Source organism: Cryptomeria japonica, chromosome 9 (genome assembly GCF_030272615.1).
Source record: "Cryptomeria japonica chromosome 9, Sugi_1.0, whole genome shotgun sequence".
Classification (NCBI taxonomy): domain Eukaryota; kingdom Viridiplantae; phylum Streptophyta; class Pinopsida; order Cupressales; family Cupressaceae; genus Cryptomeria; species Cryptomeria japonica.
The window spans coordinates 675,456,826-675,469,669 of record NC_081413.1 but is presented as its reverse complement, the minus strand read 5'-3'; the positions used below and the strand labels follow the sequence as shown (position 1 = coordinate 675,469,669).

At 35.8% G+C, this 12,844-nt stretch overlaps 1 protein-coding gene across 8 annotated transcripts in view; it reads left to right on the top strand.

Moving 5' to 3' along the window:
• The window catches only part of LOC131077228 (cyclin-dependent kinase F-4), a 65,817-nt gene that overhangs the window by 14,436 nt on the left and 38,537 nt on the right, over window positions 1-12,844 (top strand). Inside the window, exon 2 of one of the 8 annotated variants that reach the window (XM_058014678.2) lies at window positions 10,909-10,975. The exons of 6 other annotated variants lie outside the window; for them this stretch is intronic. The gene's annotated coding sequence lies outside the window, so the exon portion shown is untranslated. Of the gene's footprint in view, window positions 1-10,908; window positions 11,019-12,844 lie in introns of all 8 variants that reach the window. One more of the 8 variants, XM_058014680.2, reaches the window with a different exon arrangement.

Below are 12,844 nucleotides of genomic sequence, written 5' to 3'. Positions count from 1 at the left end.
TGAATGCAATTTTAATTTTTGGTGCTGAACTTCAGAGGCCTGTTTTAGCTCATTTGTGCATTTTGCTATTCGAGCAATTTTTTAATGGTATGGGCTAATTTTTCATGATTTTTATAGTGGTCTATATGGTTCCTGATTTTGGTGTCTTGTTCTTCTAGAAATTGCAAATTCTCATAGGTGATGTTGAGCAATTCTCATTTTGAGAACTTCCGAGGCTTTGTAGGGGCTCATATGTATTTTTTTTTGGTGCAGTTTCTTTGATAGTGTATGATTTTTCATGTACATTTCATTGGTTTAATATTATTTATCTCATTATTTATTATAAAATGTAGGTCAGCTCTATGGCCTATTTTGGGAATTTGTGATACATTGAGATCAAAACCACTTAGGTGTTTTGGGAAGTGACAGCTATAATCACACTCAATTATAAAGCGCCATCATAATAATCTGCTACGAGGTCTAATAATTGAGTTATTTTGGGGTTATTTTGTATGTAATTATGAACAACAATAAAGCTCCATCTTGGGGTCTTCATGTATAGGCTTCTAGTGTTTCTACACAACGAGGCATAACAAATGGATGAGAGTGCAGTCTGATGACATGTACTATTTTTCCCTCGTATCTTGATCAAAGTTCGCATGAGTTGCATTTGGATCCTCTAGTTTTCTCTCTGCCACATCTTGCTTATGATTTTGACACATTTTGCTTCACATTTGGTTCACCTCTCAAATGGAGAGCCTATGTTAAATGATCCTGAATCTTGCATTTGATTCATATTGGGTCACATCTCTATTTGAGAGCCATTCATTATGATTATTGTTTCTGAATCTTCATGGTACTTGCTCCTATGGATCAGTTTTAGTCACAAATTGGCATTTGCATTGAGGTACACAAACAAATTTCAGATTCATTCAGCATTCTCTCTTCTCCTCTCTTGAGGGAGTTTTGTTCTATTGGTTTCTCCTTATCTTGAGAGGCATCATCATTGTACATGGATACCTGATGAGGTCTACTTGTTAGAACACATTTCATGTTTCACATTTCTTTTGAGTTGCACTTAAGGTGAGGTGTTAGTGTAATTATTTAATTGCACTTTATTACTTAGGCAAGTTACGTATTTACTTAGATAGGTAGGATAAATGAGTAAAAATCCCTTGTTAAAAATCCCTGTTTGATGTGATATCACTTTTTTCCTTATCTTCTCAGATTTGAAAACATTGTTAAAGCAATCCTTGATTTTTGGCTTTTCTACCTATTCCTCTTCCTCATTGGATTTGGAAACTTGAGGCTATATAATATAGCTCTCTCCTATCATTCAATTAATTTATTTTGACACCAATCTTCCCCAGTTATGTTTGTATTTGGATTTCTATTAATCCCTGCAGCATCCATCTCAAGAGTACTGCAATTACCAGTAGGGGCATTTCTGGCCATGGTGTTGCTTTGTCTAGTTCCTTCTGACGCTTTTCTGTCAATGGGACTTTACCTGGGAGTTTCAAGATTCAAAATTTTGTACTTTGGGGGGGATTTCTATTGTGGGATTGGGTATTTTTCCTATATAATAAAGGCTTGTGTGCCATATAGCAGTTTAGATTTTGTCTTTTATGGATGCACTTCATGAGCCTTATGCATATGCCAATGTTTCAATTTTTTTGTAGGCTCTAGTAGAACTGTTGTGTATGTATTTAGAGGTGCTAACATTTCATTGCATGTGACTGAACAATATCATTTGATGTAATTGTTATGAAAAGTTGAAACTTTACTAGTTCTAAGTTGGTTGCAAAGGAATATGTTTGATGCATGTTTATTTCTGTGTTTTCATCATTTCTATTGACTGTTATGTTGTTAGTGTGCGAAGCCTTGGTAGAGTTTCAGGCCATCAAAATCAGATTTATTTCCTTTTATCAGAAATCAAAACAATAAATCAATCCTAATCAAACAATATTTACCGAAAAAGAGATAAATTTAGCAGTTCAATTAAAAAAACTAGTGATCAAAGACTGGATCAAACTCACAAGATGCTAGTAATGTGTAGTATTCCTTGATAGAAATAACAAGAAAACAAAGGTGTTATATAAGTTTTTGGTCCTAGTCCTTAGATCCAAGGTGCCTCACATAAATTATCTGAGAAGTAAATGTCTAAAAAGTCAGTTTTTGTCCATTATTGATATAGCCAAAATTTGATGGTGTAGAAATTGTGATTAAATGTAATAATTACATGGTTTGCCTTTTAAATTGCACGTCGTCCTCTGTTATAATTAGCTGACAGATGACCTCAGTTTGGTCAATCCATAAATTCCTTGGTTTTTGCATACCTGTGATATTCTGAGGTAATCCTTATGTGTCCCAGATTAGCTATGATATTCTTGGGTAAATCCAGAAAATGATAGCTTACTTCGTCATGCTGTCATATTAATCCATCTATCTTGTTCCCACCCCTAATTATAAGTATCTTAATGCAACTCCTTTTTAAAGTTTAACTACTTTCTGTCTGTTTGGTTATCCTGCATAATTTTATCATCTATTTTAGCTTAGTGTTGCTTTGTAATCAGATTTTTATTTTGCAACTCTTGTGTTTACCCACTATGCATGTGTATCGCAAGCTTAAAATTGTTAAATTTAATGATCAGATTATATAGATAGAAAATTCACACAAAATGCAGAGTGTATACCCTGGGAAAACCTTCCTCTTGAAGGTGAAAAACCCAGCAAAGAAGTTCCTTATTATTTTATTGATATACAAGATGTCTTTACAATGGATTTGCTTCACCCCTTGAAGCTAGTATCAACTCAGTTCAACTTACAATCTGTAAGAAGTAAGTTCGATATGCAATAAGAACAATCCACTCACTGTCTATGATGCCACTGCTGTGTGTCTAGGAGATCTGCAGAAGATAGAGATATCGCAACACAAGGAAGAACACGATTTGTATGCTGAAGATAATAGATTATTTGCTGAGCAAAGAATACGATCTGCTTAATGAATAATCTCGAACTGAAAATAGAGAGAACACAATCTGCTTAATAAACAACACAATAACCTTGAAGGTGATGGAGTGAATGAATCTATATATCAAACACGTCTTGTCAACCAACACGACTTATATCACAAGTCGGCTTCTTATTAATCAACACATCCTTTTGTTATGGCTTGATTATATTTAATTTAACATGTCTTTATCAGACCGATTCAATCCCAAAAGACACTTCTTAATTAACACGTCTTAATCATCATTTGTTAACAAGATCGGTTCAATACAAAGTCGGAATATTAATGAATATAAGCAAATCGGTATAACTAAATGTCTAAGGCCGATTTAGTTGGCCTTGAAGGACACCAACCAACGCTATTACATTGACACTCCCTCTTAGCTAGGGAGGAATCTTTCTCAATATCTGAGTCACATAGTGACATCCACCATACCTACTCGTAGAGGGTGGAACAAGGGCTGGAACCTCAAACTTCTTTCACAGAGAAGAATGCACAACAAGGGCAGCATACCTCAAACTTCTCTCATAGAAGAATGCATAACAAGGGCTTGCACCTCAAACTTCTCTCACTGAGAAGAATGCATTATAATACATATCAAGTAATTATTGATGCTGAGATTCCCTCTCAGCAAGGGCTTCATTCTCCACAACTCCAAGCTTGTCTCGAAAATGCAAAAAATTCACTTTCGCAAGAGGCTTGGTGAAAATGTCATCTGTTTGTTCTTTAGTACAAATGTATCTCAACTGAACAACATTCCTTTGTACCATATCTCTGATATAGTGGTATCGAATCTCAACATGCTTTTTTCTGTCATGGAATATTGGATTGACTGAAAGCTTCACACAACTTTGGTTATCACAATGAATGGTAGTAGGTTCCAATGATTGTCCAAACAATCCTGCAAGGAGCTTACAAAGCCACATTGCTTCGCGAGTTGCCACACATGCTGCAATGTATTCCGCCTCTGTAGTGCTCAGAGCTACTGAAGATTGCTTCCTGCTACACTAGGAAATCATAGTAGATCCCAAGCTAAAACAACAACCAGAGGTGCTCTTCCAATTAGTAACACTCCCTGCCCAATCAGAATCAAAATATCCTTCAAGAATCAGGTCCACACTGGAAGAGTATTTCAAACCATATCCAACTGTGCCATGCAAGTATCTCAAGATATGCTAGGCTGCAACTAGATGTATCTGTCGATTTTCACTCATGAACTGGCTAAGTGCACTCACAGTATAGCAAATATCTGGACTAGTGTTAACTAGATACATCAAGGACCCAATCAACTGCCTGTACATAGTAGGGTCCACAAGATCTGAACTAGCTGCAGCTTCCCTCAATTTCTTCAAGTTAGTTTCCATTGGTGTGGACATAGATTTACAATTTGTCATTCCAAATCTCTTCTAGATATCGATGGTGTATTTTCCTTGACTTAGGATAATCTCATTGGGCCTCTACCAAATTTCCAACCCTAGAAAGAAGTGCATGAGTCCTAAGTCCTTCATCTCGAATTCTGAAGTCAATTCCTTCTTGCATCTATCAATGAGATGATCTTCCCTTTCGGTCTAGGCACAATATCCCACACATCATTCTTGAGAATGGATTGATATTCCTCATCCATTGCATCTTTCCAAACCTGTTGTTTTGAGGCTTCCTCTACGCTGGAAGGTTCAAACCCAATAAGATTACACATCAATGCAACATAATTAGAGAATCTATGTGGTCTTTTACTTTCTATGAATGTGCCTCTAGGAGCAAACGGTTCTGCTTCCCGCAAAAGTGTTTCTTGCCCAAAGAGGTCTCTTTCGAGACACAACAATATCTCTAGGCCCATCAGTAGGATCCAAAGGTTCAATTGGATCATCATTCATATCAGGTTCTGTAGACTCCCTCTGAATCTCAGGCGCATGATCAACATTCATGTCTTGAGGAGTCTCATCATCTATCTTCATGCATGAGCCCCTTGATTTCCTGAATGCAACATCTTCCTCAAATGTGACATCCCTGCTTACTTCTATTTGCTTCTGACCAGGGATGTAAATATGGTAGGCTTTGGATGTTTCACTATAGCCCACAAATATCCTTGTCTTGCCAAAAGGCTCCAACTTGGTCCTCTTGTCCTTGGGAATATGAACATTCACAGGACAACCAAAGATTCTTAGGTGACTTATATTAGGCTTGATCCCTGAAAAGGCTTCTTCAGGAGTCATATTTTGCAATATCCGATGAGGACATCTGTTCTGAACATAGACAACTGTTCTAGAGGTTTCTGCCCATAGAAAAATCTGAAGGTCTTGATCATGAATCATAGCTTTTGCAGCTTCAACAATAGATCTGTTCTTCCTTTCTGCAACCCCATTTTGTTGAGGGTTGTAAGGAACACAAAACTCCCTCTTGATCCCTGTCTGAATACAGAAATCACGAAAGCTACTCGAGGTGTATTCACCTCCATTATCAGACCTTAAAATTTTAATTTTCTTTGCAGACAAATTTTCTACTAGAGCTTTAAACTCCTTAAACCTACCTAGGACTTCATCAGACTCTTTAGACCTTAACAAATAAATCCAAGTCTTCCTAGAGTAGTCATTTATGAAAGTTACATAATACAAACATCCACTTGGGGATGGGATTGACATTGGACCACATAAATCTAAATGTACAAGATCGAGTATTTCTTTAGACCTACTTTTACTGCTATGAAAAGGACTTTTAATATTTTGCCCATAGCACAACCTTTACAAGTACCATCATGTACATGAATAAGTTTAGGAATACCTTTTACCATCTTCTCCAATGATGGAAGAGCCCTGAAGTGAAGATGTCCAAGTCTTCTGTGCCAGAGTTCGCTGGAACTGGAAGAATGATGAATAAGAGCTTGAACAGGGAGAGTGGGGAGTTTATATAAACTCTCATGTCGATTTCCGATCACACAAGCAGTCTTGATGCTAGAGTTCTTAGGCCAAGCAAGGACTCTTCCTTCAGAAAATGCAATTTGATAGCCCTTAGCCTCCAAGGCTGAAATAGACACAAGGTTTCTCTTGATCCCTGGCACGAACAACACATTACTTAGGTGTAGAGAAACTCCAAATTCAAGGTTTAGAGATGTGGCACCAAATCCTCTTACAAAATAGCGTGCATCATCCCCAATAATAACTTGAAGATGTGACTCTTTCTCCACTAAATCAAAAAGATGCTCCCGATAATCGGTGATATGTTGAGAGGCTCCACTATCAATTAACTAGGTATCACTGTCCGTAGGAACATTGCTTGATAATGCTGATATGAAAAGAAAACCATTGGAGTTATCTTCAACCTCCTTCTGAGATGAGACTTCATTGATGTTTGCTCCTTGATGATTAGGTCTTGTCAAACAATCCTTTGCAAAGTGACCAAACTTGTCACACCTAAAACACTGGATGCGAGAGAGATCTTTCTTCCTCTTCCTAGAATCAGGTGCAAAATCTGATTTCAAATCTCTATTCCTTTTGAAGTTGCCCTTCTTCCAATTCTTACGTTTCTTGGTAGATTGAGTGGCAAGAACATGTGTATCTTCAATCTTGATTCTTCCTGAATACAATCTGCACGGAGTCGATCAAACTTAGGTAATTTGGATCTTCCACTTATGCTTTGGATAGATGGCTCCCATGAATGAGGGAGACCATTCAAGGCTAGCATGACAAGGTCTTTATCAATCACTTGATCCCCAATTGCGCTTAGTTGATCTCTCAATTCTGAAATTTTCATGAAGTAGGTGATGACTGAATCTCCCTTTGCCATCTTCACCTGGTGGAGTTACTGCCTCAAGGCAAGAGCCCTACTTACTTTGTTAATCTTATATAAATCTTCCAAGGTTTTGAACATATCTCTTGCAGTTGTCATCTTGGAGATGAGAGGCACCAAGTGATCCCTCAAGGAGTCGATTAATATGTTCTTTGCTTTGATGACATTTTTCTTGAATTGAAGCTTCTCCTCATGATCTTCAGGTTCGGATAAATCCTTTTCCTCCACGAATTGAAGATCATCATTTTCTTCAAGTGCAATGAGCACTCTAAACTTCCATGAGGTGAAGTTAGATGCGCCTTCAAGCCTATCTTCAACTTTAAGACCGTTCACCATTTTCGAGACTTAGAGATACTACTTGACAGAGAGAGAGAGGAGAGAATACTTAGAAGTTGTAGAGAATCTGATCACGATCTTCTTTCACCGTGGCTCTAATACCATATTAAATTTAATGATCAGATAATATAGATAGAAAATTCACACAGAATGCATAGAGTATACCCTGGCAAAACCTTCCTCTTGAAGGTGAAAAACCCAGCAAAGAAGTTCCTTATTATTTAATTGATATACAAGATGTCTTTACAATGAATTTGCTTCAGCCCTTGAAGCTAGTATCAACTCAGTTCAACATACAATCTGTAAGAAGTAAGTTCGATCTGCAATAAGAACAATCCACTCGCTGTCTATGATGCCACTGCTGTGTGTCTAGGAGATCTGCAGAAGATAGAGATATCACAACACAAGGAAGAACATGATTTGTATGCTGAAGATGATAGATTATTTGCTGAGCAAAGAATACGATCTGCTGTATAATATACGATCTGCTTAGTGAATAATCTCGAACTGAAAATAGAGAGAACACGATCTGCTTAATGAACAACACAATAACCTTGAAGCTGATGGAGTGAATGAATCTATATATCAAACATGTCTTGTCAACCAACACGACTTATATCACAAGTCGGCTTTCTTATTAATCAACACGTCCTTTTGTTAAGGCTTGATTATATTTAATTTAACATGTCTTCATCAGACCGATTCAATCCCAAAAGACACTTCTTAATTGAGACGTCTTAATCATCATTTGTTAACAAGATCGGTTCAATACGAAGTCGACATTTTAATGAATATAAGCAAATCGGTATAACTAAATGTCTAAGGCCAATTAGACAATTTAGTCGGCCCTGAAGGACTCCGACCAACGTTATTACATTAACAAAAATAGGTTAATGTGTTTAATCCAGAGGCATTGATGGTTATTATTTTTGGGAGAGATCAATGGCAATTGCATCCTTTAAACCCACTGGAGGGCCCCACAGATATGCTTTAGTCCGAATCTTGGACTTGAACTAGGAATTAATCGGATTCCAAATATTATTAGGCTTGTGAAACTCCTAGAGTAGCTTGGATATAAAATGACATCAATGTGTTGTGAAGTAAATTGGGGCCCAAAATTGTTTTAGGTGGTGCTGAATATACATTTCACATCCACATTTTCTTTATACTAGCACTTGTACCTATAGGACGTTCAAGGATTACACTAATGGCAAAATAAAGATAGATTATAAATGTATTTTAATATTTTATGATAACAATATAAATTTATTCACATTTTGTTTCAAATATGAACTTTAATCTGTACAAATAAGCATTGTATCATATAATTAGATGTATATGTTATTCAACAAATTTTTAAATTTTTTGTAAACAATTAGATTTCTTTAAAGAAACAATTCCAACCCTTTATCTATTACTAATAATGTTTACCACTCAGTGTATAAGCTTACAAACAAATGCAACAAAATGGAAGAAAAAAATCAAACAAACAAATGAATAATTAATGTGGGTTTTTTATTTTAGAATAATGATTGGGCAAACAAAAGTTTTATACATCAAATTGATATATTGTCTAAGGTACTCTTGAAAAATTACCTTTGCCTTGTATAAGAACAAAATATTTATGTATTACAATTTACATATGATTTGTTGAGTTCATTGGTAAATTTGTTAGCATGTGTCCTAGTAATTTGTCTATAATTGCATGCTTTTAAAATTTTCCTTGCAGTCCTTTGCAAGGTATTTTTTGGCTTTAAGTTTAAATGCCTAAATTAAGATAGATACCTCAGTCCAAGTTTTTGGGTATATACCAAATTTTAATTGTGGCTCAGGATTCTCCTATTTTTAACATTTTATATATTATCTTATTCCTTTTATGTAATACATTTTATATGTTATCTTTTTCCCTTTTCGTAATAAATCGTGGGCAAGGATATGCACTGTCATTAAGTTGGTATAGAGTAATCTTTGATCACATTCGTAAGCATTGTAAACTTGGGTCATGAAGATAACTCGTAATCATTATCACAACCCTACTATATGCCATGAAAGATATGGATCATCTTACCATTACATCATAACTCTTTCAACTAATTTGCTTGTGATCTTGACCTCATCTTATATTTTACAAATACTTGGACATGTTTCAAGTTATATAAATACTCTTGAATAAATTAGCGTGTCTAATTGTTTGCAAAAATACACAAGAACTATCGAGAGCCATGAATGTTATTTAATAGATTTTATAAAATAGTGCAATGTAACATGGGAAACTTTTCCTTAAAAATGAGGCCATTTTTACTAAGAATTTCCAATGTTTGTGACAGCTGGGAAATTTATTTTGATGTTTCAACATCTCGATAGGTCAAGTCACTTGTTTATAACAATAAGATTGTGGCATTGAAACTCAAGCGCAACATTTTGAACAACTATCATGTTGTTTAGAGTATGCACAATGAATAATTTAGAGTTTTCCCATGGATTCTTACCATTGACCATGGGAAGGATTGTTTGAATATGATATGAAAGAATGTTAATTAAAGTTTTTTTAGTCTAATTATTGAATTCATAGTTCCAAAGCTTAAGCTTGCAAGTAGGAACTTTGATCATTAAGCCTCGAAGATGTTTGAGAAGACATGAAAAAGGAGATATAAAAAAAAAATCTGTGTTCTTGGTCCCCAAAAATTCCTATAAAAAATCTTTAATAAGCAATAACTCATCACCAAAGTGATGAAAAACCATCCCATCACGATCAAGAATTTTTTTAAATAAACCCAAGCCCTACAAGGTCAAAATGTTTGAAATCTTGAAACTATTTGTTTGTGGCCCTTACCAACTTTTCCTTAAATGCCATCAAAGCAGAAGATGGAACAAGATCGAGAAAATTAGAGGAAAATGGTGAATAATGCCAGCCTAATCTAGCCAATAAATCTTTGAAGGTTGGAGCTTCAGTGCCCAAAACCGTGTCAAGAACTTCTAAATTTGATGGTGATATGCTATGAAGAATCACAGTAAAGGATTTCAAGATTGAGGGGATGAATTGTGAAGGATTATGTTAAGGAATTATAAATAGTATGAGGATTCCAAATGATGTATGTTGTATAGATTCAAAAATTTCATGATTTACAAGTAGGTGAGCAGTCATTTTGCCTTTCTAAAAGATGTGACCAAAACGTGAACTCAAAAAGAGGAGGAGCAAGAACTCTGGCCTCTTTTAAGGTTGTCTTTAAAAATCAACCTCTACAATGACATTTGGATGGCACTAATAATATGCAATCAATCTCCTTTTACTGTTAAATTGCTTACTGCACAAAGTAAATGCAAGTCACAGGCCTTTAGTTAGAACATGTGCTTATGCCTTATATTGGTTCCAGTACTTGATTTGAGGGAGAAAAAGTGGTTGCATTTAGCTTCCAGTTTTGCAAGATGCCTTTAGCGCCTGCAAGGCTTAGATCAAGGCTTAGATTTGCTCTATTTAATTCCCCGATCTAGAATTCTTGGAGACGTTTAATTATTTTGAAACAAGATTAAATAAAATACAACTAGAAATTGGAAAAATAAGGACTACAAATCCTCAACTTTTTGAGTAGATCTGAATTGTAGTACATCAAATGAAGAGTCGATTTACAAACCATAGCTTCTACAAAAATAATTTAATTATGTACTTACTATGGGTCAACAAAGTTGATAGTCCAAGATACATTTTGCATGTTATAATCAGATCTAGAAGTGTAATTAAGTTCCAAAATTCTGTTATCTGATGTGGATCTATTGTGATCAGTCTTCACTGTTTCTTGCAGTCTTCCCCTTGTGAACTCGTGATAGCAATCCGATGTCCCTATGTGTCAGTGCTGGTAATATCAATAGGTGCATGTTATTCAAATCCTCAAGCTACTTGTGGATGATACTGGTAATATCAATTTAGATATTGTATTTCCTTTCCCATAGTGGGTTAGTCAATTGGCTAGCATAAAACCATAGAATGAATTTAATGGCAATTGCATCCTTTAAACCCACTGGAGGGCCCCACAGATATGCTTCAGTCCGAATCTTGGACCTGAACTAGGAATTAATCGATTCTAAATATTATTAGGTTTGTGAAACTCCCAGAGTAGCTTGGATATAAAATGACATCAATGTGGCATGAAGTAAATCAGGGCCCAAAAGTGTTTTAGGTGGTGCTGAATATACATTTCACATCCACATTTTCTTTATATTATTTTGGTTTCCTTTTACCTGGATGCAAACTCGATTATAAACGCGAGTGAATAAAATTTCTCTATATTATTTTTGTAAGGAGCTAAGTTACTGGTTCCCGTGTGGCTACTGGAACCCAGTATGACGGTATGACAGTTTTTTCCCCTTGGGTATGGGTATTGGAATATATGTATGTGTGTGTGGATATTCTTTTAAAATTATATAACAGTGATACTCGTAATTACCAATATATAGAATATTTAAATACCTCATGCGTAATTCGCAAAAATGAAAATTCTCAAGTCTCAAAATGTCATTACACAATAAAAACTCAAAATTACATCTTCATATTCTACTTCATCAAAATCATCAGGGTTAACTTTTGGTTCAATTTCATTTGAACTACAATCAATTGGAGTGCCACTCCCACTAGTTGTGTCACATGCAAAAGTTGCCTCATCTATAGAGACTTCACCATAACTATAGAAGCAAACAAATTGACAATAAAAGCATCAAAGTCAACATCAATTTCAATTTCATTTGAACCACAATGAGTTACAATGCCACTTCCACTAGCCATGTGTAGTGTACAAGCTGCCTCATCTAAAGATATTTTTGGGCAAGTTGTGCAACAATAATGTCTACGTCAACCCATTAAAAAGTTAGATCCCTATTCCTTGTCACCACCTCATTGTAATCAAGTTCCTTATACAATAAGAGATCCTAATAACCAGAGGGGGTTTGGGAGTGGAGACCCCAATGGGGTTGAGGGGTAGCACCCCACATGGGGATATGGGGGCAATGTCTCTAATGGAGTTGAGGCGCAATGCTTCTTGCGGGGTTTGAGGATAGCGTCCCAATTGCGTTCCTTGTTGCAATACAAAGCGGGGTTGAGGGGTAGAGCCCCCGCCACCAAGCCCAAATTTAGGCCTTTGAAATCACACAAACATTTAGGTTGCATGCCATTTTCACAAATTTATCACATTAGGATGAAATTATGAATGTAAGCACTTTTTTCGTTTATAAAAATGTTCTTAAAAAATAACTTATTTATTTATTTATTTTTTTGGACAGCCCAAGTTTGCCTAGGGTCCCTCTTAGATACCTCGGGCATAGGACTCGGAGTTGAAATGTACCCATACGTGTATAGGGGGGTTTTAGAGGAACTTGGTAACATAGGTTTTTAGCAAATTGTACAACTACTTATTTTTTTATCTACCAAATGGAGCAGGTTGTCTAGTTCTGAAAAAAGGGACATCCCCTCCAACTCACAAAGTTTTAGGGACATTGAGAACATCACCTAGACACTTGGGCATGTGTTCCTATGGACCGCCAATTATAATTAGCATATTTGTGAGTAGTTAAGTTCTTTTAGTTCATGTGCTTATTGCAAGTTCCAACATGGTACTTGTTCTTTGCATCCACTTCAAGGAGCTTATAAAAAATGATAAACTTGATTTTACCTCTCATAGAGTTGTAAGCCACCCATCATTTATTTCTTTCGGTTGTGTGTGCACACACACACAAACACAACCCCAC